At 43.1% G+C, this 21283-nt stretch overlaps 1 protein-coding gene across 6 annotated transcripts in view; it reads left to right on the top strand.

Annotated features, from left to right (window-relative positions):
* DAB1 (DAB adaptor protein 1) overlaps positions 1–21283 on the top strand; it is a 1124084-nt gene that overhangs the window by 762113 nt on the left and 340688 nt on the right. The window contains exon 1 of one of the 6 annotated variants that reach the window (XM_080658162.1): positions 17761–17847. The exons of the other annotated variants lie outside the window; for them this stretch is intronic. The gene's annotated coding sequence lies outside the window, so the exon portion shown is untranslated. Of the gene's footprint in view, positions 1–17760; positions 17848–21283 lie in introns of those variants that run through there. 6 annotated transcript variants of the gene reach the window in all.

The following is a 21283-nucleotide window of genomic DNA, read 5'->3' as shown; positions in this document are numbered from 1 at the left end:
GATCCAGCTCCTCAGAGTAATTTTGCAAGTGATTAGCCTGTCGTGTAGAAGCCTCCCTTTGGGGATGACAAAGGAACAGTCCCTTGTGGGGCTTTACAATAAACAGATTAATCAAGAGACTTTCTCCTCGCCACTCCCTGGAAGTTTCTGGAATGGAAATATTTTAGAGAGGGGTGAAGCATAATCTTGGAGGATCCTTGATTTTTCCTGACAGAAACACATCTTATCTTTTGCTGTAACACATTCATTATTTGTCCCACTCCCTCTCTCTTTGCTATATCACCTTTGTATCCTTAGTATTGGCACTCAGTAATTATAGTAAAGGCATTATCACCATCATTCTCATTCTTATCATCACTGTGCTCCAGGCTTTGTACTAAGCAGTTTATCTGAATTCAGTGCCAATCATGTTAAATAAAAGTATTCAGTAAGTAAAGACACATGTTAAATATGATAAAAATATATAAATATCCTATATAATAAAGAGGTATCATGCAAATTGACCCTCACACCCTCACAAGATGGCCACCTACGACCAGGCCGACAGGGGGGTTAGTGAGGGACGACCAAACGACTGAACAAGAAGGCTGCGTGGGGCGGCCAGGCTGGCGGGGGGGGGGCAGTTGGGGGTGACCAGGCCGGCAGGGGGGCAATTGGGGGTGACCAGGCTGGCAGGGGGGCAGTTGGGGGCCAGTGAGGGGCAATTAGGCTGGCAGGGGGGGCAGTTAGGGGCGACTAGGCCGGCAGAGGGAGCAGTTAGGGGTGACTAGACCAGCAGAGGGGGGCAGTTGGGGGTGATCAGGCTGGCATGCAGAGGCAGTGAAGGACAATCAGGCCAGTGGAGGGGGTGCAGTTAGGGGTGACCAGGCAGGCAGTCAGGTGAGCGATTAGGAGCCAGTGATCCAGGATTGTGAGAGGGATGTCCGACTGCCGGTTTAGGCCCAATCCCACAGGGGTCAGACATCCCCCAAGGGGTCCCAGGTTGGAGAAGGTGCAGGCTGGGCTGAGGGGACCCCCCCCCCCCCCCGCCGCATGAATTTCGTGCACCGGGCCTCCAGTGGTATATGATTGATATTTGGGAAACAATGTACTAAGCAGTATGGTAACATAAATGATTATGATAGTAGGTGCGATTTATTAGTACCTTCTCTGGGCTAGATGCTTTGTTTACATAACATCATGTCAGCTTCACAGTAGCCTCCAGGGAAGATAGAGCCTACTAGCTTTGTGTCAGCCAGTTTTGATCTTTAGATAGTTATTAATTTCTTTAAGCCTCAATTTTTAATGAAAATTATCATAACCTACTTCAAAGGGTTGTTGTGGGGTTCAATGAAATGATGAACCATGTCTAGCACCTCATAGGTGCTCAATAAATATTTGATGACTGGGATGTTAATAGTATTTAAAGTGCTTGGCATATTAACTTATTGACAACTAAAATAATAAAAGCAATCCCTAGTATTAATTGAGTGTTTACTATGTGCCAAGTACTTTTCTAAGAGCATCACCTGGGTTTACATATGCACTAATGTCACCCGTTCCATTGGCAAGTAGAGGAACTGGGATCAGAATGGTGAAATAATTGACCCAAAGTTAATGACATGCGTAAATAGTGGACCACTCTTGGAATTAAGTCCTCAACCTTGATTTCTTTCTGTTGTGTCAATTTCCCTGTCTGCAAAACGCTGAGAGTAGTAAATCATATTCTACAGGTGACTTGGAGATCAGCCTTTATCCAATGAATTGATGCTGAGTCTGTCCTCATTTGCATAATACAAGAGGCAGTTGTTCCAGCTGGTCAGTGAGCAGACAGCCTTATTTGTGTTACCCGGGGCACCCTCTTGGTTGAATGATGGAGGCTGGCTTGCCTGTTTCTAACCACAGGCTGTTGCTAACATGTCGTGATCAAATCATTGCTGAAGTAGCTCACCCATGCCTGGCGGGAGAAGACCCAGTCTACCTTTATTCTGACAAATATTCATAACAAACTTGCCTGAGAGCCATGGTATTAATTTCACTCTAAATAAATGATTCTTACTCTGTAGCTTCATTAAATACATTAGTTCATGCTTTATAACTAGAAGCTTGAGTTGGGCAATTACTTCGTATTGTCACAGCTTTTAATACAATGGGGTGCGACTGAGTTCATAACATTATCTTATGGCACATTTTGAGGAATCTTAAAGATCAGCTACTTCAAAGTGGTTTCTGTTTGTTGTGTTTGAAGCAGTGGAAACCTGTTTAAACATGAGATTTAACGTGTAACTCCGCTGAATGAAATTGGTAAAGACTTTGGGGATGGCTCTCAGCCAGCAGCCCCTCCTGACCCACCACTTTCCCCCTTACCTTCAGGAGCCCTCCTGTTAGGCCCTGAGACAGGTGTAAAACAATCACCCCAGGCAACCCACCTCACCGTTTGGAAACTCCAGGTTAGTAGCTTTAATCCCCGACGTTTATAGCTTAGCTAGTGACAGAGGCAGCGTGTCAGAGCCAGGTCATTGGACATTTCTTCCACCCATCTCCCCCTGCCCCCACTACAATGAACTTACTTTAAAGGGAAGTTAGTCAAAGGTAGGAAATGCTTAAAGTAGCAACAATTTTAGGAGGCAGTGACAGTCCTCACTATTCTCCTTTTGGGTTCATGAAAACGGCTGTTAAACACATGCTCTCAACCCACCTCCAAGTCGCTGAGGCATGCTATGCTGCTTTGCCAAATTCTGTACATTCCAGTGACTCCTTCGTCTCCCTGATGCATTGCTAAAAATAAGGACACTTGCACCAAAGCATATGTTGTGGTTCGCCTTTGATTTGGACACTGATTATCCAAGTGTAAAAGCAAAATTGGTTGCTCTCTCCTCCTAATGCACAGATTTGCACATCTGTACTGCACTAAGTGGGGGCAATTGTAAGTTACATTTTATAGGGCTTGGCAATTCCACGAAGACACCTAATACCCACTGTCTCCTGTGATGATTATGGGAGACATACCAAGGTAGGCAGAGAAGGTGATGGTTTTATTTATAGTCATTTGATCATTGAGAAAGCAAATCAAATTTGGGGCTCCATTTCACAGGATTTGAAATGAGGACCTCAGCTCCAAATCTTCTCTCATTTCTTGGCTGATGGCCTACCTCTCATTTTTAGGCAGAGGTGGAATTTTAGCAGTTCTGGTTGGTATTGCCAAACCAACCTTGGGACTGTGGGTGAGAATGTGACTACTCCGGTTGGTAATTGTTTGGAGGCACTTTCCCTCCGGCAGAGGGGTCACAGATATGCAGTGTTCGTATTGAGTGTTTTCGGGGCTTGTCCTGGACACCTTCTGTTTACCCCTCCAGGTTCTGCCTCCATTCTGCTCCGCATGCTGGAAGGCTGACAGGTATGACTTCTTTAGCATCTTTGTCCTCTGGATTCTGGTTCATTTTGCCAGTGGGGACATTGGCAGAGGCCAATGGAAGGGCATGAGTGAAGTTGGGGATTTTATTCTCCATCTCCCTCATTTCAGGTTCACTGCATGCTGGTTGCTTTCTTCCATCGTAGGTCACCGTCCAATAGGATGGCCCTCTCCACCCAGCCTCTTGTTCTTTTTTTTTATTTTTAATATTTTTTTTTTATTGATTTCAGATTGAGGAAGGGAGAGGGAGAGAGGGATAAAAACATCAATGATGAGAATCATTAATCAGCTGCCTCCTGCACATCCCCTCCTGGGGATCAAGCCCAAAACCTAGGCATGTGCCCTGACTGGGAGTCGAACCACTGAGCCACACCAGTGGCCGGGCCAGTCTATCGTTCTTTAGGTTCCAGTGACTGACTGCTCCTTCATGTGTCTCTTCAGGACTTTGGGTGGTAACAGCTCTCCAATAACAGCTCCCATGGTTCCTAGCCCTGCAGTCTGCATTGTGCCTGAGGCTTCCCTGGAGCCCTACCCAGGCCTTTGCAAATAGTCCCTTTTTCAAACTCTCCTAAGGTTACCCAGTTTGAGGATCTCATTTAGGTTTTGCTGGGCCCTGATAAAAGTTTCTTAGGTCATGTAGACTAAACCCTAATGGCCTACATTTTGAGTCCTCCATGTAGACAGAATGGGACTTCTGGGGAAAGTCCTGTGCATCACCGTATTGTAGTTCTCTTTATCTAACTTTCAGATATGCCCTTGGCAGTAACTAGAGTTGAGTACTACATACATGTGTCTATGATTCTCAAATTTTAGATGCATACGAATCACCTGCCAGCTTCTGAGTGCCTCTCCACAAAGATTCTGATTCTATAGACAAGATTTGCTTTATATAGTTAGACTAGTGGCCTGGTGCACGGAGTCGTGCACATTGAAAGGGAAATAATTAGAAGAAATATTTTAATATTGCTATTTGCCCTTTCTCCCTCAGTGCCTGGGAGCCGGGTGGCGGCCCCGCCTCCCACCGCTACCGCTGGTTGCCATCTGGTGATCGGTGGGGCGATCGGGCCCCTGCTCGCACCTGCCTTGGCCTGGTGCCGCCCGCTCACCTGCTCCACCATCCCTCCATGGTCCGGCTCTCATCAGGGCCCATTGGGGCCAGCAGCGCCTCCACTGCTGCCTGCTGCCAGCACTGCATCGCCCATGCCTGCCATGTTTCACACTGCCCCCTGGTGGTCAGTGCGCATCATAGCGAGCAGTTGAACTCCTGGTCTCCCTGTTGAACTCCTGGTCGAATCACTACTGAGGGGACAATTTGCATATTAGGCTTTTATTATATAGGATTGCATAAAGGTTTACAAGGGTTATATCCTCTTGTTGGATGTATCCCTTTATCATTATGTAGTGCCCTTCTTTATCTTTTATTATATCCTTTGTTTTAAAGTCTATTTTGTCTGATATAAGTACTGCTATTTCTGGCTTTTTTGTTTGTTTGTTTCCATTTACATGATGTATCCTTTTTATCCTTTTACTTTCATTCTGTGTGCCTGTTTTGTTCTGAGGTGGGTCACTTGTAGACAGCATGTATATGGGTTCTTTTCTTATCCTTGTCTGACCGACCTCATAGGGGTCTGGTAGGATGCATGTGCTTATTTACATAAAGAGCTTGGAGCAGTGCCTGGGTCAGAGCCAGCACTATGCAACTGTTTGCTGTTCAGGTGGTTAATAAACAATGGGTGGTTAGAAGCATGGCTGCTGTAGACTGAGTGTTTGTGTTCTCCCCAAATTCATATGTTGAAACCTAACCCCCAATGTGATGGTTTTGGGAGGCACTAAGGTCATGAGAGTGGAGCCCTGATGTATGAGATTAGGACCCTATAAAAGAGACTCCAGAGAGCTTCATTTCCCCTTCCACCACGTAGGAGATGGCTGTCTATGAACTAGCAAGTGGGCTCCACCAGACACGGAATCTGCTGGTACCTTGATCTGGGACGTCCCAGCCTCTAGAATTGTGAGAAATATATTTCTGTTCATAAGCTGCCTAGTCTGTGGTATTTTGTTATAGAGGTCTGACTCAATGGCCTTTGTCATCAGAATTTGATCCAAGCTCCACGACTCTGCTACTTCCTGGCTCTGTGACCTGAGGCAAGGATGTCACTTCAGTTTCTTCCACTACTTAAGTGGTGCTGGTAATGTCGCCTGACTTGGAGAGCAGTTGTGAGGGGTCAGTGAGATCCCACTGATCATGCACTGAGCGCAGCACCAAGAACTTACCACCAGGTGTGCTCAGCTGTCACATTGGACAGAGTGGCAGGTCCTAGTAGGACCAGCTACTACAAAATGGGATGCTAAGCCCTGTGGGAATTTTGGGAGGGACGTTCAGCCTTCCAGTTCTAAAGGGTTGGCTTCAGCTACTCTCCAGGGATGAGACAGAGCCCCCAAGCACTGATTACACATTAGATCTTCTTTAATAAATACCTATGTACAGGTCAATTCCAAAGTAATTACATCGTTGTCTTGGGAAAGATATGACCCAGATAGTTTATAAAAGATCCTTAAATGATTGTAGTGTGCAGCCATGGTGTGAAAGATCCCCAGGCAGACCCTGCGGGCAGGGCCAAGCTGTTCTGTTAGGAGAGGAGAGGTCAGAGTGTCCAGGGAGGGTAAGGGAATGAGGAAGGACTTGGCAGGTCTCTCAGAGAGGTTAAAGCTCTTTGTAACTTAAACACTCTATTTTTTTAAATCTCCAAATAATGCAACTTTGAATTTATTCAACATAATTAGAAAGGTGATTTACTCTGGGATAAGTTTTTTTGTTATGTCAAATATTAGTAGAATGGTAATTTGTAAGATTATTTACTTCCATCAAAAGATTGCTTTCCAGGCAAGAAATAATACTTTGCTTCATATAGAAGTTTTAAAGAAATTAATAAAGGTGTACATGTTCTTGATTTATTAGTGAACAAGGCATTGAAATTACAAAAATTTTCCCATTAGGTGGTCTGTATTATACATAGTTTTGACAAAAATGCTTATTTATTCTTAGGACTTCATTGTTTATTCCTTTCTTATTTACTTTCCTGCCAAAATATTTAGCTTTATCATCAATCATAAACTATCCATTTGTTCACCCATTCAACAAATATTTACTGCTAAAGCAGAGGTTTTTGTTTGTTGCTTGTTTGGTGTGTTCTAATTTGTCATGAGTACACTTAGCATATCTGTATCAGCACATTCAAATCCCAGCCAAGGGACCTGTCTCCCTGGGTGTGCCATAGAAAGGCTTTGCAATCAAGCATTGTCCTGGCTTAAAAAAACAAACACATGCTTCTTTTTCCCCTTTGGGATATGTTTCCTGGAGGGGTTGAAAATAAGGCTAGAAAAATTATATCCAGTTCTTCTTTAATAATCTTTTATGTATCTTCTGATATGCATTTCAGAATGGTGCCGCAGATAACTCATTTTCAATGGGAAAAAATTAACTTGGATTTTACAAGGAGCTAGTGATTATGTTCTTGAAATCTGTTCATGCCTATGCTAGTGGCAAAGGGAGCCACCCTCTCTGATTCATTTTGCTGGACCAGAAGTTGCAACTGCTGATTTCTTGCATCCACTTTTGCTGATAGAGTTAGGAGGTAGTTTTCAGATGTAGAAACAATAGATAATCTATACTAATAAAAGGGTAATATGCTAATTAGACTGGATAGACCAGACGTCTTCCGGATGTCCTTCTGGTCATCCTTCCGGACAAAGCCACAGTGGTGGGGGCTGAAGCAGAGGCAATTAGGGGTGATCAGGCTGGCAGGGGAGAGCAGTTACGGGCAATCAGGCCAGCAGGGGAGAGCAGTTAGGGCTGATCAGGCTGGCAGGGGAGAGCAGTTAGGGGTGATCAGGCCAGCAGGGGAGCAGTTAGGGGCATTAGGCAGGCAGGCAGAGGTGGTTAGGGGCCATCAGGTGGGCAGGCAGAGGCGGTTAGGGGCGATCAGGCAGGCAGGGGAGCAGTTAGGGGCATCAAGCAGGCAGGCAGAGGGGTTAGGGGCAATCAAGCAGGCAGGCAGAATGATTAGGGGCGATCAGGCAGGCAGGCAGAATGTTTAGGGGCCATCAGGCAGGCAGGCAGGTGAGCAGTTAGGAGCCAGTGGTCCTGGATTGCAAGAGGGATGTCCGATCAGGCCTAAACTGGCAGTTGGACATCCCTTGAGGGTCCCCGGATTGGAGAAGGTGCAGGCTGGGATGAGGGACACCCCCTTTGCCCATGCATGAATTTCATGCACCAGGCCTCTAGTAGATAATAAAAGTAGAGCATAGGCAATTTGAGAGGTAGGTAAACTTACATAGTTGAGATCTCTTCACTGTTTTGCACTTGTAGCTGCTGTGCATTGTCATTTTTTTTTTAGTTTTTCTTTAAAAAAATTATTTTTTTCTATCATCATTTATCCCTCCTACCCCCTTCCCCACAACCCTCCTTCTACCTCTCCCCCCACAGTCACCACACTACTGTCTGTGTACATGACTTCTTTTTCTTTTCTTTTTTGCTCAACCCCTCTACCCTTCCTCCCAACAGCTGTCAACCTGCTCTCTATGAGTCTGTCTCTATTTCGTTTGTTAGTTCATTTTGTTCATTAGATTCTACATATGAGTGAAATTATATAGTACTTGTCTTTCTCTGACTGGCTTATTTCTCTTAGCATAATATTCTCCAGGTCCATTCATGCTGTCACAACAGGTAAAATTTCCTTCTTTTTTATGGCTGGGTAGTATTCCATTGTGTAAATGTATCACAGTTGTTTTATCCACTCATCTACTGATGGACACTTGGGCTGCTTCCACATCTTGGCTATTGTAAATAATGTTGCAATGAACATAGGGGAGCGTATGTGTTTTTTTTTTTTTTAAATTAGTGTTTTGGGTTTCTTTGGATCAATTCCCAGACGTGGAATTGCTGGGTCATAAGGCAGTTTCATTTTTAATTTTTTGGGGTAACTTCATACACTTTCCACAGTGGCTGCAACACCCTGTATTCCCACCAGCAGAGCATGAAGGTTCCCTTTTCTCCACATCCTTGCCAACTGCCAACACTTGTTTGTTGATTTATTGATAATAGTCATTCTGATAGGTGTGATGTGGTATCTCATTGTGGTTTTAATTTGCATTTCTCAGATGATTAGTGATGTTGAGCATCTTTTCGTATGTTTATTGGCCATCGGTATGTCCTCTAGTGCCTATTTAGGTCCTTTGCCCATTTTAAAATTGGATTGTTTGTTTGGTACTGAGTTTTATAAGTTCTGGATATTAACCCCTTTTAGACAACTCCCATTCAGTGGGTTGTCTTTTCATTTTATTGATGATTTCCTTATCTTCCCTTAAATACAAATGCTTTCAACTGGGCTTGGAGGGGCAGAGAGCTGTACGAGGATTGCTTCTACTGCTTCTGCTACACACACACACATACACACACACACTTTTTTTTTTTCTATCTTCAGGGAACTTTACATGCCCTTAACTACTCACTTGGCTTATCAGCTGAGTTACCTGTTGTCAACCTTTTATCACCATTGAGCGTCATTAAGGGGTCATGGAAGCTGAGGAGACAGAGGGATGGAGCAAACCTACTAGCAGCTAAGTGTGCCCATCAGTGGGTACCTTGATTTATTTTTTTAAGGTAGCCATGGAAGGGAGAGAAGACTGTTTTTTTGCTTGCAAAGGGGATGAACAAGAAAGTATATTACATATTTATTTTAAAGGTCACATGTATAAGCGGAAAGATTTCTTGAGGACAGTATCATATTATTACAAGATAATCTACTGTACATACAGCATGTGTCGGTACTTTGAAAGCAAAATGGTATTTTTTATCTGGGCTCTTTAGTCTTGATAGGAAAAACAGGAACTTAGATATATTTTCTTGAAGGCACGTTCTGTGAAAACCCTTTTATGGAGCTTGTGTGCTACAGCATGCCGTGCAAAGTCAGCCGGAGGTCATTACCGTTTTTATTAGGTGGTTATATTATAAATATGAGTTGGGCCTCAATCATAAGCAGAGCCTTTATGTGTGTTTCTGAATGTTCTGGCTTCAAAGTGCCAACGTCCAAATTGGAACATTGATTGTCTGATGCCTGAGTTACAGCCTTCTCCAAACCTTGAATTGGGCCTCAGGGTCCATGTGTCTTTCTGGAGATAAGTTCTTTTTGTAACTGGGAGATGGAAGGTCTGAAACATGGGCCCCACACAGTGGAAAACTCAAAGGCAGACTGGGGCGCTGTCCTCCCCCGGTGAGGGGGGAGGTGTGACACACACCATTTTATGTCATGTATAAAGAAATTTCCATCAGTTGTAAATGTCCCCCAATTTCCTCTCAAGTAAGGCAAACATTAATGCAGTCCTGCAAATGTTTTTTATTTCCATGCAAATTCAATTGAATCGTTTTCTTTGATTCTTTAGATTTTCTTTTTCATGTAACCTCAGGCTTCTTTCCTAAATTTCCCACTTCCATAAATCTCCCTGCCTTTTAAAGTTTAACCCTAGTATCTGAGAATGGTCAAACACGCTTGAATCAGGAATTCTCAGTCTCAGGCCCCTCAACGTTTATGCCCGGTGGGTGTTTGCCATACATTGTAGGATGGTTAGCTGCCTTCCTGGCTTCTGCCCCGTAGATGTCAGTGGCATCTCCTCCTACTTGTTATGACAACCCCCAGACATCTATCTCCAGACCTTGTCCCCTGGTGGGTAAAAGAGCCCCTGGTTGAGAATCACTGCCTCAAAGGGGTGTCCAGTCAAGACATGTCGACATTCTAAATGCAGAATGAAATGAATCTCAGAGTTTAAAACAAGAGGCAGCTGCGAACCTCAGTGTTACAAATATTGTTCATATACCGATTTCCCTCTAGGGTGAGAGGGGAAGGCAGGGCTGTGTTTTCTGTATTGCTTATAGCCTGGGACTGCCGGCCAAGTATGGGCCCCAGTAACTATTTGCTGGATGAATAAGAGAAACCAATTAGTTGTCACTAAATGTATGTTTAGCTTCCATAAGCATATGTTTTTATGTATATGTATGTACATATGTACTGTGGATGTATTTACATATCCTATATAATAAAGATGTAATATGCAAATGGTTGTTACGCCGTGAAGTGTAACAACCAACAGCATAACGACCGGATCACCGATCAGCAGGAGGGTGGGGCAGCGAGCTATAAGCGGGCAGCGGAGGGCTACAGGAGGGGGCAGAGCAGCAAGCTATGAGGAAGGGTCAGGGGGAGGATGGGCGGGGGAAGCTACAGGAGAGCGGGACAGCGTGTAGAGAGCTACTGGAGGGCGGCAGTGAGCTACTGGCAAGCTACTGGCGCGTGGATTTGTGCACAGGGTTACTAGTTTCTATATAAAGCTCAACTAAGTGTCTTTATTATTATTTTCTACCCCAGTGTCCAAATAATGGGCACAAAGCAGATATTTGGTAGATGTTGGTGGAAAGGCTACCTGGCATAAAAAAAAGTTCATTAAAATGACTAATTAACAGAACATTCATGATCCCATGCCATCAGAGATGTGTTTTAGGGGTGATTATAAGGATCTGTTGTTGGAGTTGGTTACACACACATGGGCACCATGAGAGGCCTTTTTCCTTGGCTCCCTTTGACTTTCACATCTGATACCCTGGGTGTCCAGGTCCAAGGAGGCCTGTTGGGCACTTCTGGGTCCACACTGGCAAGAGGGAGAATGCTCTGGTTCGGTGGGGGATGAAATCTTTTATTTTACATTCCCAGGTCATCACAGCTGTGCAGATAGGTGCTTCTTATTCCTGGGCCTCTCCTGGCTGCCCTGCTGGAGCTATGCCCAGTCTTCCCAGGATGGCTATGTTCTGAAGGCCTGCATTTAAAATCATAAAAAAAGACAGAGGATAGCAACCTTCCCCAAGATTTATGCTGAAATGGCACAAAAATTTAGTGTTATTGGAAGGTATTTGAAATCACTTTTTAAAGTTTAGATTTAAATTCATTCTCTAGGCTTTGACCATTTACAATGGTGTGAATTTTAAAAAACATTTACAAGGTACAGTGGATTTCTAGGTCAGGACTCAAGGCATGCGCAGGAAAGTGGAATTAAAAGGCCCTTCAGTTAAAATCAGAAAAGATGGTAGAAATGACCTGATTCAGCCTTCTCAATTTACAGATGGGGAGAATGGAAGTCACTGGGAACTTAAATGACTTGTCCAAGGTCACAGATTTTTTTTTTTTTTACTTATCTTTTGGACTTCTCTGTTCCCTCTCCCTTCCTCCCTCTCTCATCCTTCCCTCTGTCCATCCTTCTCTCTCTGTCTCTTTCTCCACGCCCATAACCAATAAAATTAGAACCAAAGTCACATGCACAGATAAACAGTGGTTTTCCATTGCCAAAAGATATAGTAACTTAAGAAATAATGAACTCTGCCCTGGCTGGTGTTGCTCAGTTGGTCGAGCATCGTACCATGCACCAAAAGGTTGCTGGTTCGATTATTGGTCAGGGCATATGCTCCGGTTGCAGGATCAATCCCTGGTGGGGGATTGCAGGAGGCAGCCAATTGATGTTTCTCTTACATCAATGTTTCTCTCTCACACCCTCTCCCTTCCTCTCTCTCTAAAATCAATAAAAATGTATTTAAAAAACATACAAATCATCAAATGCAATTATTCGATTTATTTTATGAGAAACCAGAAATCCAGAGATGGGGGATTATGCTATTGGCAGGAGTGGGTAGCCAGTGACAGCAGCTTAAACCCAGGTGTCCTCTCTGTTCAGTTAGCCTTTCACTAAAGCATGCAACTTTCTTATTCTATTTTGCATTCTTATTTTGGGACTCATTCATTTATTCATAAGCTAATATTTCCAGCTGCTTTATGTTACGTAACAAGACACAGCAATCATCAGGGCATGGCCTCTGCCCTCAGGAGCTCAGATTTTGGTGAATAAACAGAGAAACCAGCAGATGATGCCCACTGAGCATAGTATTAGAGGTGAGAAGACCGTGTTGTGTGGCTGTGAGTGGGGACTGCCAATGAAGGTTCCTGTTGGAGGTGACCCTGGGAACATGATGGTCATTGCAGGCAGAGTGTTGCTCATCACAGTGGCTGAGAGGAAATGCTGAGCCAGGCAGGAAGCCTGGAAGGAAAGTCAGCAGAGTGCTGGGGAAGATCACAGCCCCAGATTCAAGACGAGGCCCTGTGACTTCTCAGCTGCATGGTCTTGGCTCAGTCACTCAGAGTTTTTGTCCGCATTGGGGATAATGAGATAATCATTATAGTAACACTAGAGGCCTGGTGCACGGATTCATGCACTGGTGGGGTCCCTTGACCTGGCCTGTGCCCTCTCGCAATCTGGGACCCCTCGGGGGATGTTGGAGAGTCTGTTTCAGCCTGATCCCCGCAGGCAAGGCAGAGGGAACCCACTGATGCACAAATCCGTGCACTGGGCCTCTAGTATGCACATAAAATCTTTAGTTAATCTCTTCCTGCCCTCCTCCCTCCCCTCTTCCCTCTTGAGATTCATCATTTTGTTCCATGTCTCCATGCCTGTGCATTGAGCGTCTTTCCCCTGGTGGTCAGTGTGTGTCATAGCTACCAGTTGAACGATAGAACGGTCAGCCGGTCGCTTAGGCTTTTATATAGAATAGATTTAGTTTCATTATATTCACACACATTCTTTTCTGAGCACTAGGTCTCCAGTCCTGTGTTAATTGCTTGGAAAGGCATCGTGATCACATGAGGTTCCTCCATGTTCCAGAGAGGGTGGTTTTCTATGGGTAGAGAGCAGAGCCTTGATTTCATCTCAAGTCTGACTCAAGAGCCCAAGCTTGGAGCCTGTGCTGCCTCTGGCAGTGCAGGACCCTTCCGAATATTCAATGGGCTGATATCATTACAGGAAAGCATACACTACATGAATGGTAATTGTTCTATATAAGACAATTTCCTCTGTGTCCACTTTGTAGGCTCATGTCTGGGGATATATATTTGCATCACTCATATTTCTCATCAATTAACTTTCTCTTCATGGTGGATGGATAAAATATGAAAAGGAAAATGTTTATTACAAATATCAAGTGCTTGGGCTTGTAAGAGGAAAAATATATATTTTATTCTTTAATACTTTATTTTAATTCTCACTAGAGGACATGCTTGGAGAAAGAAAGGGGGAGAGGGAGAGGGAGGAAAACATTGATGTGAGAGAGAAACATTGATCAGTTGCCTACCATAGATGCCCTGACTGGGGATTGAACCCACAACCCAGGTATGTGTCCTGACTGGGAATCAAACCAGCAACCTTTCTGTGCACAGGACGATGCTCAAGCAACTGAGCCGCTCTGACTGGGCTAATTCTTTTTTCTTAAATAATCTCTGGAATTTGTATCACCTTGAGACTACATGAGTACCAACCCCAGAGATAAAGGGTTGGATCTTCTTCCTTTCCCTCCCTTATTGCAGTGTTTGTTGGGATTTTACTACCATTGACTAAGCTCTTGCTCTGTGCTAGCCATTGTGATAAATCATCACAGCCTTTATTTTTTTAATTAAATATATTTTTATTGATTTCAGAGAGGAAGGAAGAGGGAGAGAGAGATAGAAACATCCATGATGAGAGAGAATCTTGGATCAGCTGCCTCTTGCAAGTCCCCCACTGGGGTTCGAGCCCACAACCCAGGCACATGTCCTTTACCGGAATTGAACTTGGGACCTATCAGTTTGCAGGCTGATGCTGTATCCACTGAGTCAAACCAGCTAGGGCTCAGCTCATCACAACCTTTATAACAGGAATGTGGACACCAAGGCCTGGAGAGGTTGCCTGCCCTGCTGCCAGCAAGTGGAGGAGGCAGGATGCAACCCTGGTTCTGTCTAGCTTCAACAGCCAAGCTCTAACCACTAAGCAGTATTGCCCATCTCCTTGATTTGAGTTCATTCTTTTAGGCATTTTCTGGCACCCATTATGGAGCAAATGAAGTGCTCATTCTCCTAGAGTCCTAAGCTACATCCTTCCAATTCCCACTCACCTATCCCCCACCTTTCTGTGTGACCTTTTTCTAAGTTTGTGTCTAGTGTAAGCCTTTTACTAGTTCTGGGAGGTGAGTGTAAAAATACCTCTTGGGTAGGTTTACCCGTAGTTACTGAGAGGGCAAGTACATGGCCTGAGATGTAGACTTGAACTTACACAGTTCCTTTAGGTAGCTGCCATTCGGGGAGCATTGGCTGTTTTGCTGATTTTGGTTCTCACTGCAGTAGGCCAGGGTAGATGTTACTTTATCATTTTACAGTGGAGGAAATGGAAACAAGTTCTTGGAGTTGCTGGTGCCGGACCCCAGTAAGCCTGTGGAAATATAGGTTCTCAGGTTCCCAAATATGTAGGGCAATTGGATTAGAACTGTCTTTCAGACTCTAAGCCTCTTGCTTTTTTCCAGCGTGTCACTGTGTGTGACCTTTATAGTCATGTTGCATTCCTGGGCTCCATTCTCTCCATCTCTTCTAAGAGGTGTTCAGGATAACGTGAGGGTTGAAGACACAGGTGGCCAACAGCCTGGATCCCAGCTCTGTTGCTCCCCAGGTATGTGATGTTGGGCAAGTGCCATCATCATTTTGAGCCTCACTTTCCTGTCTTTGAAATGAGGATAAAAACAATATGCCCTGACTGGTTTGGGTTCGATTCCAGTCAAGGCATGTACCTTGGTTGCGGGCACATCCCCAGTGGGGAGTGTGCAGGAGGCAGCTGATTGATGTTTCTCTCTCATCGATGTTTCTAACTCTCTATCCCTCTCCCTTCCTCTCTGTAAAAACCAATAAAATATATTAAAAAAACACACAAAAAAACAACAACAATACCAGCCTTTTGATATTATTACAAGATTAAGTGAGTTAATGTATGTAGTTAGAATGCTTAGAACCATTATAGGACATATGATAAGCTTTTCCTATATGTATTAACTACTATAATTATGAGCTATTATTATTTGCTCTTTAAACATTTAATAAGCCATTACCATGTGCCAAACACCGTGCTAGGTAATGGGCTGGATCCCGATGCTCTGTCAGCTCTGACTTTGAGTGGTGGGTGTAAACAACTGGACCCTCCGTCCCCGGGGGAAGAAGCATTGTAGGGTTAGCTTCAGGGGACTCTCTGACTCTGCTTACAGATCGTTATGTGTGAAATGAAAAATGCATTTAGCTTTCACTTTCTTTTACCCATCTTGTTCACGTAGGTGGATTGTATTTTACTACCTAATTAAGAGTAATGGAAATAAAATGGAAGGAAGCACATTTGTAGCTTATGTGTGGGTTGAAATTTCCCGAGATGGGAAACAAACTCATAAACAGGAAAGACAATAGCACTGTTTAAATGAGAAAATCCATGGATAGCAGAAATGCAGTCATGCCATTTTGTTATTTGGAGTTGGGGGAAGGAGGGCGTGAACATATTTGCACATATTTGCACACAGTGTCCTTGGAGAAAATTGGTCTTTCAAAGAGCAAGACACATTTGTAGATGAAAATTATATTCAGACTGCCACATTAACATACTCCTATCTTTCTATATATCTTTCCAGTGCCACGAGTATCAGAGTTAAAGTCCCTGACCTCATGCAAACCTGATCAGGGGGGATAAACTGCAGGGGCTTAGTCTGCTTCCTCTCTTTTGGAACTAGCATGGCAACACTAGCTTCTCTTTGCCTACAGTTGACAGGATTTAGCCAGGCATGCTGAGAGGGTCCTGGACTTTAGGGTCAGATCATTGACTCCTGCTCTTTTAATGATAAATTCCTGGGCAACCTTGAATACAACACTTCATCTTTCTGAGACTCTTTCCTTCTTGGTAGCTTGGGACATTAATTGTAGTTGCCCTGCCTACCCAGAGCCTGATGTGGTGGGGTGGAAAGTATGTGGGCTTTGCAGACAAAGAGACCCCATGGGACTCGTGGTCCTTTTTCTTTATTGAACTGCCCAGAACGTTTCCTTGTCTGTAAAATAAAGCCAAGCTATTGTGGGGCTAAATGGTATACCATGTGTTTGGTTCCAATACAGTAGTCCTCTTTAATTAAAAGATTGGTTCCCTTTAGACCTGTTTTGTGTGTGAAATACGGAACATGTAAAAAAGAGTCTATGACCACACATGTAGATAATTAATGAACAATAATAAAATTAAAATAGAAACCCAACCACCCACTCCTCAGGCCATGAAGGAGAATGTAATGAGTCTCTGGAAGCTTCCTAAGGGTTCCTCCTTGATAGCATCCCCTCCCTTTTCCCCAGGTACCTTCTAGCATGAATTTCATGCTGCTTATTTCCTTGGCATCTTTCCATAGCTATACCTAAACCATTTGTTATTTCATTTTATCCTGCCTTCTTTGGAACTTTATAATTATATTGTAAAATTGTCACGTCTTTGCTTTGCATTATATTTCCTGGATTTTTTGACATTGATGCCTGTGGGTACAGCTCATCAGTTTTCGCTGTTGTGTAGTATTCTGTTCTAAGACTGTTCCTTTATTGATCTCATCTAGTAAGGGAGACATTTGGCTAGTTTCTACTATTTTGCTGTTAAGAAATGTGTTGCTATAAATATGCTTCTATCCCTTTTACTCTTATGCTGAAACAGTCTTTAGAGACTGTTTGGTCTGATCCCTGGCCTCTGCCTAGTTGGTTTCCTTATCTAAGGCAGCCGAGGCCTAAGAGATCAAGGTCATTCCCAAGGCTTCTCAGCTAGTAAATGGCAGGTGGGGCCAGTAAGCCAGGTCTCATGTCCCCATTGGGCCCATTGCTGTGACTAGACCATGTCTGATAGTTGGCCTTTTTATTTTGAACAGAACATGCTATGGATATGACAAGTTGGGAATTTTTATTTAGACTAGCTCTTCATTACTCTCCTAGGAATGTGCTTGACATTTGCTGTGGAGTTGACTTGCTCCCCATCCAAAGTTGGGGCAGTGCTGGCTTCTCTAGGGTCCTGTCTGTTAATGCTGGCCCTGGTCACACCCCATAGCTATGGGCCTGTGGACAAGCTTCTACTGCTTCAACACTGAGAGCCTCTGAGACATGTTTCAATGAGTGAAGGAGTCAACATAGACCCAAAGCGGCCTGGGTTGTGGGGGGACTGCTGAGGAAAGGGGATCCGAATCCTTACCAGGCACTTTCTTAGGAAATGTCCCTTTACTATAAATAGGAATGGATATTCAATTTTAGACCTACTTAAAACAAAACTCTCTGAGACTGAAATTAGATTTGAGGCTGACGGAATGAATGTCGGAGGGGGCGTTCTGTGCCATGCTGAGGAGCGTCTGAAAGTCTTGAGCAGCTGGTGTGGTGGAATAGCTGAGCCACAAACAAATATCAGCTGATTTGAGCACTTCTTATTTCTAGATGCCCTGGTTTGTGAGCTCCAGCAGTTGGCCCACTTGTACGTTCTCTTCTTGAGGCCCCTCAGCGTTTCATCTCGCTCTGCCAACGGTGAGCCATGCAACCTTGGGCAAGTTATTCCTCTTTCTGGGCCCTGCATGTTAATATGGGAATAGTAGCTGCTGTTTATTCAGAGCTTCTAATGTGTGGGCACTGTGTCAAGCACTTTCCATGGATCACCTCTTTTAGTTTTCACGGCACCATGAGATAAGAACTATGATTACCCCCATTTTCCAATGAGGAAATTGAACACAGAAAATTGAGGTACCATTGGTCGACTGATCCCCATTAAATAGGGTATTTGGAGACATGTTCTGAGAAAGATCTGTTGGGGCCTCTGTCGTTCATACTTTGTATTGGGAACTATTGTTCCCCCCACACACCCACTTTTACCACTGACACCTGGCCATCACGTCATCTATCACAGAGGAGAATGTGGCCAAGATTCTGAATTCTTGACGTGCATTTTTTTGGAGAGAGTGTCCAAGGTTTCAGTCACTCTCAAAAGGGTCTGTCACCCCAAAAAGTTTAAGAACCCCTTAATGACTTCGATGTTAAAGTGGAGGAAAACAAGAAATGAAGCAGCCGGCCTTTTCAAGACAGGGAAGTATATCTATTTTGCTTATGAATGGGTAAACTTTTAAAGGTTTATATTAATTGCTTTTTAAATGATCAGATATTTTGGAGTTGTAAAATTACAATGGAAATTCTTTGTAAGGAATTTACCTACGAAACAAAAAATGATAACCTATCTAGTGAGTTATACTGTACTTAGCCCAAGTATTTCACCACTGTGTCTTTTCAAAGGAATTGAAAAAAATTTTTCTTATTAATTATTCAAATATGGTGACAGAAGCTCTAACAGTAAAAAGGATTGTGTATGTGTGCATATTTTGGGAAGGTCATCAGTTTATAGTTAAACATAAAAATAAAATTTGGTGTTTTATACTTGGTGGCACTGAGAAGCTGTAGGAGTAATCTCAGTAAATTATTGCAGGTATTAGTTATTGAATAGTAATAATAATCCTAACAATGGTTTACATTTATTGAGCACATATTATGTTAGACTCTCTTTGAAGGACTCTTCATGGATTAACTAATATGATCATCACAACTGCTGTTTGAAGTAAATGCAGATCTAGACCTACCCATCCCTTTTACAGATAAGAAAATTTAGGTACAAAGAGCTTAAGGACTTGCCCAAGGTAAATTTGAGAGTCAAGCTAGAATATGTCCAATTAATTCTAATGGCAGGTATCTCATATGGAACAAATGAATATATTCATGTTTTGACATGACCTTCATTATAATTATTTAGCTCTGAGACTTTTATTTCTTCCTGGAAGGTCCAGGGTGAAGGAATCAGACATTAATTTAATGCCTAATATGGAACAAGTGTCTTTACATGTGTTATTGGTTCTTCAATACTGTCCCATGCATGCATTTATCACGGCACTTTTCTGATTGCTGTATCATTAGCTGTTTGACTTCCTGTTAGCCTATGATCTATTCATTCATCTGTGTGTTGATGAACCTTTGCTGTAGTAAGAAGCCACCCTCATGTTTCAGTAGTAATTTAGGTCCTGTAGTTCTGCTCCACTCTGTTCCAAGATCTTCTCATTCCAGGAACCTAGGCTCTGAGAATAGTCCCCTCTGGACCATGTAGTCTTCGTGACAAAGGGCAGAAATACAAATGTCTGAACTGAACAACATAAGTGCATTTCAAGTGCTGCTCGGTTGTTTTGCACATTATGTCCACTCATATTCCACTTGCCAAAGATAGCCACTTGGCCAAACCTGATCGTGGAGTAGGGGATATTCTCCATCTACCTTGAGGGGCTGGCAATCACATGGCAAAAAATATGGATGGTAAACCTCTCATTGGGAAATTCAGAGATAGTTGGGAACCAGAATATAGTATACTACCATCTGAGTGTTCCTAAAACTTCATTTTTATGCAAGAGAAAACTGAAACCTGGAGATGTTACATACATATGGATTACATATTTATATAATTCGAGCTCATTTTTCTGATTCCATGTCCTTGCTCTTTTTCCATCTGGTTTCCCACTTCATCTTTTTCTTCCCAGAAACATAAACTGTGTTCTTGGGACACACTGGATTTTATGTAATTTACCAAAGCGATTCATGTATTTGTGACTTAGCATATGATGTTGTATCTGCAATTGCATTTTCCTCTCTCTGTGCTGCTACACATTCATCCCCCCTGAAAACTTAGGCCTTCTGAAAACGTATTTTTTCCTCCTTGACAGGCAGGGAGCCCTCCCTCACTGTTCCCTGGGATCCTCTGTTGCCTCATAGTGCTTTATCCCTCTGCATATTAGTTGTATATGGACTTCTCTCTTTCCCTAACTAGGCTTAGAGTTTCTGGAAGGCAGAGGGAGAAGGCCTGTTTTTTACCCAGGGTTCCCAGTGGTGCAGAGAAAGGATCTTAAATATGCATTGAAATAAGGAGTAAATGAGGTTTTCCTACAGAAGAATGACACTTGTCATTGTAGGGCCAGTAATCTTGCCTTCCATGTACATGTCAGGTCCGCTGGATTGAAATCATTCCAGAACAAAGGGCCTGGGACATCCGTTCACTATCATGACTTACACGTGTTCTGTCTGCAGATTGTTCTTCCTTTGAAAACTCAGCAATTTTTACACAATGTGTTTCCAAAGTGATTGTTATCCCTCCATTTTCTAGTGTAAAATAGGCTTCAATTATTCTCTTTAATTAAGTGGTTTTATTTTATTAATTGTTTGTAACTTACAGGATTCCCTAGGGACCCTTTACATGTTTCCAAATGAAGCCAGGAAGAAAACTGCATTAATTATACACACAAACTCCTTTTGGTGAATTAAGCATGATGCACAGTGAACATGAAATGACTCACCCTTCTGAGCTATCAATCTTGTCATTAGTGATGGCTTGTATTAGTAGTATTGACATGGACTTATCCAAATTGGATTATTCAAAGAGTCATTTTAATTTTGCACAAATATAAGAAGACAAAGTAGTTTGACTTGCTTTTGTTAAACATTCAATTTATTGGGGTGACATTGGTTCACAAAACCATATAGGTTTCAAGTATACAACTTAAAACATCATCTGAGCACTGCATTGTGTGCCCATCCCCCAAAGCAAAGTATCTCTCTGTCCCCATTTATCCCCCCTTTGCCCACCTCCACTTAGCCCCACCCCCTTTCCCTCTGGCTACAACCACACTGTTGTCTGTGTCTATGCGTCATATGTATGTTTTTTTTGTTTGTTTTTTTGCTTAATCCCTTCACTTTCTTTCATCCAGCCCCACAATCCCCCTCCCCTCTGACAGCTGTCAGTCTGTTCCATGTATCCATGCCTCTGTTTCTATTTTGTTTGTCGGTTTATTTTGTTTATTAGATTCCACATATAAAGTGAGATCATGTAGTATCTATCTTTCTCTGACTGGCTCATTTAACTTAGCATAATAATCTCTAGGTC

The sequence above is a fragment of the Plecotus auritus genome, assembly GCF_963455305.1.
Source record: "Plecotus auritus genome assembly, chromosome: 2".
Lineage (NCBI taxonomy): Eukaryota > Metazoa > Chordata > Mammalia > Chiroptera > Vespertilionidae > Plecotus > Plecotus auritus.
Note: the sequence above shows the minus strand (reverse complement) of the source record. Positions and strands in the feature narration are given on the sequence as shown.